Raw genomic sequence first — 5,951 nt, 5'->3', positions numbered from 1 at the left:
ATTTTATTTTGATCTTGGATACAGTAATTGGTTCCACATGGAGACACAAGCTCTAAACATTCGTATTTTCTAGTGAAAAAGCTAGAGGAACTGCAGCAAACACACATGATATTTTGTTTGTATAGATGACATTTTATGCACTTCCCTAATGAAAAGACTTTCCTTTTCTACAAAACCATTTTTACTTTGATTTTCTCGGTCCATTGCATATGAATTCCACACAAGTTTGTCCTGATATGACTGCATGAAACTGGAAATACGTCGTTTTCTTTTGGCTAACTCAATGTGAAATATTGTGAAAGCCTCTATGTTTCTGTTTTCCTGATATTATCCACGGGCTTTATTGTTTTTAATGTTTTTTATCAGGGAGTATTTAATTTTTTGATTGTAAACACTAATTGGTTCATCATGGGAACACCAGCTCTACACATTCGTATTTTCTAGAGAGAAAGCTAGAAGAACTACGGCAAACAATCATGATATTTCTGTTTGTATAGATGACATTTTATGGACTTCCCTAATGAAAACACTTTCCTTTTCTCCAAAACCACTTTACTTTGACTGTTTCAGTCCATTGCATATGAATTCCACTTTGTCTGGAAATGACTGGATGAAACCAGAAATATCCGGTTGTGTTTTGGCCACTAAACAGAAATATTGTGAAAGCCTCTGTGCTTGTGTTTTCTGGATATTATCGATGGACTTTATTCTTTTGAATATTTTTATCAGGGAACATTTAATTTTGTGCTTGGAAACACTAATTGCTTCCACATGGAGACACCAGCTGTACACATTCCTATTTTCTAGGGAGAAAGCTGGATGAACTGCGGCAAACAAACATGATATTTCTGTTTGTATAGATGACATTTTATGCACTTCCCTAATGAAAAGACTTTCCTTTTCTCCAAAACCATTTTTAGTTTTATTTTGTGGTCCATTGCATACGAATTCCACACCACTTTGTAGGGATATGTCTGGATGAAACCAGAAATACCCGTTTGTATTTGGCTAACTCAATGCGAAATATTGTGAAAGTTTCTGTTATTTTGTTTTCTTGATATTATCGATGGGCTTGAATGTTTAGAATTTTTTATCAGGGAACATCTAATTTTGTAACGTTGAAACACTAATTGGTTCATCATGGGAACACCAGCTCTACACATTCGGATTTTCTAGGGAGAAAGCTAGAGTAACTGCAGCAAACAAACATGATATTTCTGTTTGTATCGTTGATATTTTATGCACTTGCCTAAAGAAAAGACTTTGCTTTTCTCCAAAACCAATTTTACTGTGATTTTCTCGGTCCATTGCATACGAATTCCACACCACATTTTCCGGATATTACTGGATGAAACCAGAAATATCCCTTTGTGTAATGGCTAACTCAATGAGAAATATTGTGAAAGTTTCTGTGTTTGCGTTTTCTGGATATTATCGATGGACTTTTTTGTTTTGAATGTTTTTATCAAGGAACATTTAATTTTGTACCGTAGAAACAGTAATTGGTTCATCATGGGGACAAAAGCTCTACACATTCGTATTTTCTAAGGAGAAAGCTAGAGGAACTGCGGCAAACAAACATGGTATTTCTGTTTGTATAGATGACATTTATGCACTTGCCTAATGAAAAGACTTTCCTTTTCTACAAAACCATTTGTACTGTGATTTTCTCGGTCCATTGCTTACGAATTCCAAACCACTTTGTCCTCATATGACTGGATGAAACCAGAAATATCTGGTTGTGTTTTCGCTAACTCAATCCAAAATATTTTGAAAGCCTCTGTGTTAGTGTTTTCTGGATATTATTGATGGACTTTATTGTTTTCAATGTTTTTTATCAGGGAACATTTAATTCTGTGCTTAGAAACACTAATTGGTTCCACATTGAGACACAAGATCTACACATTCGTATTTTCTAAGGAGAAAGCTAGAGGAATTGTGGCAAACACACACGATATTTCTATTTGTATAGATGACATTTTATGCACTTGCCTAACGAAAAGACTTTGCTTTTCTCCAAAACCATTTTTACCGTGATTTTCTCGGTCCATTGCATACGAATTCCACAGAATGTTTTACGAATATGACTGGATGAAACCAGAAATACCCGTTTCTGTATTGGCTAACTCATCCTGAAACATTGTAGAGGACTCTGCGTTTGTGTTTTCTGGATATTATCGATGGACTATATTATTTTGAATGCTTTTTTATCAGGGTATATTTAATTTAGTACCATTGAAACACTAATTGGCTCATCATGGGAACACCAGCTCTAAATGTTTGTAATTTCTAGGGAGAAACAGAGAGGAACTGCGGGAAACAAACATGATATTTCTATGTGTATAGATGACATTTTATGCACTTCCCTAATGAAAAGACTTTGCTTTCTGCAAAACCATTTTTACTGTGATTTTCTCGGTCCATTGCATATGAATTCCACACCAGTTTGTCCAGATATGACTGGATGAAACCGGAAATATCCGGGTTTTTTTTGATAACTCAATCCGAAATATTGTGATAGATTCTGTGTTTGTGTTTTCCTGATGTTATCCCCGGGCTTTATTGTTTTGAATATCTTTATCAGGGAACATTTAATTTTGTGCTTGGAAACACTAATTGCTTCCACATGCAGACACCAGCTCTACACATTCGTATTTTCTAAGGAGAAAGCTAGAGGAACTGCGGCAAACAAACATGATATTTCTGTTTGTATAGATGATATTTTATTCACTTGCCTAATGAAAAGGCTTTGCTTTTCTCCAAAACCAATTTCACTGTGATTTTCTCTGTCCATTGCATACGAATTCCACACCTCTATGTGCGGATATGACTGGATGAAACCAGAAATATCCGGTTGTGTTTTGGCTAACTCAATCCCAGATATTGCTACAACCTCTGTGTTTGTTTTTTTTCTGGATATTATCAGTGGACTTTATTGTTTTGAATGTTTTTTATCAGGGGAGATATAATTTTGTACAGTAGAAACACTAATTGGTTCCACCTGGGGACACCAGCTCTACACATTTATATTTTCTAGGGAGAAAACTAGAGGAACTGCGGCAAACAATCATGATATTTCTGTTTGTATAGATGACATTTTATGCAGTTGCCTAATGAAAAGACTTTGCTTTTCTCCAAAACCATTTGTACTGTGATTTTCTCTGTCCATTACATACAAATTCCACTCCACTTTGTCCGGATATGACTGGATGAAACCAGAAATATCCCGTTGTGTTATGCCTATCTCAATCCGAAATAATGTGAAAGCCTCTGTGTTTGTGTTTTCTGGATATTATCGAGGGACTTATTGTTTTGAATGTTTTTATCAGGGAACATTTTATTTTGTACCATTGAAACACTAATTTTGTCATAATGGGAATACCAGCTCTACACATTCGTATTTTCTAGGGAGAAAGCTACAGGAACTGCGGCAAACACACATGATATTTCTGTTTGTATAGATGACATTTTATGCACTTCCCTAATGAAAAGACTTTCCTTTTCTCCAAATCCATTTTTACTTTTATTTTGCGGTCCATTGCATACGAATTCCACACCACTTTGTAGGGATATGACTGGATGAAACCAGAAATACCCGTTTCTATTTGGCTAACTCAATGCGAAATATTGTGAAAGTTTCTGTTATTTTGTTTTCTTGATATTATCGATGGGCTTGAATGTTTAGAATTTTTTTATCAGGGAACATCTAATTTTGTAACGTTGAAACACTAATTGGTTCATCATGGGAACACCAGCTCTACACATTCGGATTTTCTAGGGAGAAAGCTAGAGGAACTGCGGCAAACAAACATGATATTTCTGTTTGTATCGTTGACATTTTAAGCAATTGCCTAACGAAAAGACTTTGCTTTTCTCCAAAACCAATTTTACTGTAATTTTTTCCGTCCATTGCATACGAATTCCACACCACATTGTCCGGATATGACTGGATGAAACCAGAAATATCCCTTTGTGTATTGGCTAACTGAATGCGAAATATTGTGAAAGTTTCTGTGTTTGTGTTTTCTGGGTATTATCGATGGACTTTTTTGTTTTGAATGTTTTTTATCAAGGAACATTTAATTTTGTACCGTAGAAACATTAATTGGTGCATCATGGGGACAAAAGCTGTACACATTCGTATTTTCTAAGGAGAAAGCTAGAGGAACTGCGGCTAACAAACATGATATTTCTGCTTGTATAGATGACATTTATGCACTTGCCTAATGAAAAGACTTTCCTTTTCTACAAAACCATTTGTACTGTGATTTTCTTGGTTCATTGCTTACGAATTCCAAACCACTTTGTCCTCATATGACTGGATGAAACCAGAAATATCCAGTTTCGTTTTCGCTAAATCAATCCAAAATATTTTGAAAGCCTCAGTGTTTGTGTTTTCTGGATATTATCGATGGACTTTATTGTTTTGAATGTTTTTTATCAGGGAACATTTAATTTTGTGCTTAGAAACACTAATTGGTTCCACATGGAGACACAAGCTCTACACATTCGTATTTTCTAAGGAGAAAGCTAGAGGAATTGTGGCAAACACACATGATATTTCTGTTTGTATAGATGACATTTTATGCACTTGCCTAACAAAAAGACTTTGCTTTACTCCTAAACCATTTTTACTGTTATTTTCTCGGTCCATTGCATACGAATTCCACATCACTTTGTCCAGATATGACTGGATGAAACCAGAAATACCCGTTTCTGTATTGGCTAACTCAACCCGAAACATTGTAGAGGGCTCTGTGTTTGTGTTTTCTGGATATTATCGATGGACTTTATTATTTTGAATGCTTTTTTATCAGGGAACATTTAATTTAGTACCGTAGAAACAGTTATTGGTTCATCATGGGGACACCAGCTCTACACATTCATATTTTCTAGTGAGAAAGCTAGAGGAATTGCGACAAACAAACATGATATTTCTGTTTGTATAGATGACATTTTATGCACTTCCCTAACGAATAGACATTGCTTTTTCCAAAACCGTTTTTCCTGTGACTTTCTCGGTCCATTGCATATGTATTCCACACCAGGTTGTCCGGATATGACTGGATGAAACCGGAAGTATCCGGTTTGTTTTGGCTAACTCAATTAGAAATATTGTGATAGATTCAGTGTTTGTGTATTCCTGATATTATCCACGGGCTTGTTGTTTTGAATGTTTTTTATCAGGGAACATTTAATTTTGTGCTTGGAAACACTAATTAGTTCATCATGGGGCCACCAGCTCTACATATTCGTATTTTCTAGGGAGAAAGCTAGAAGAACTGCGGCAAACACACATGATATTTCTGTTTGTATAGATGACATTTTATGCACTTGCTTAACGAAAAGACTTTGCTTTTCTCCAAAAGCATTTTTACTGTGATTTTCTCGGTCCATTGCATACGAATTCCACATCACTTTGTCTGGATATGACTAGAGGAAACCAGAAATATCAGGTTGTGTTTTGGCTAACTCAATGGAAATATTGAGAAAGTCTCTGTATCTGTGTTTTCTGGATATTATCGATGGACTTTATTGTTTTGAATGTTTTTATCAGGGAACATTTAATTTTGTGCAGTAGAAACACTCTTTGGTTCCACATGGGGACACCAGCTCTACACATTCGTATTTTCTAGGGAGAAAGCTAGAGGAATTGCGACAAACAAACATGATATTTCTGTTTGTATAGATGACATTTTATGCACTTGCCTAAAGAAAAGACTTTGCTTTTCTGCAAAACCAATTTTCTGTGATTTTCTCGGTCCATTGCATAAAAATTCCACACCACTTTGTCCAGATATGGCTGGATTAAACCAGAAATATACGGTTGTTTTTTGGCTAACTCAATTCGAAATATTGTGAAAGCCTCTGTGTTTGTGTTTTCTGGATATTATCGATGGACTTTATTGTTTTGAATGATTTTATCAGGGAACATTTAATTTTGTGCAGTA

The sequence above is a fragment of the Lepus europaeus genome, unplaced genomic scaffold (genome assembly GCF_033115175.1).
Source record: "Lepus europaeus isolate LE1 unplaced genomic scaffold, mLepTim1.pri SCAFFOLD_83, whole genome shotgun sequence".
Classification (NCBI taxonomy): domain Eukaryota; kingdom Metazoa; phylum Chordata; class Mammalia; order Lagomorpha; family Leporidae; genus Lepus; species Lepus europaeus.
This window is presented reverse-complemented; position numbering follows the sequence as displayed.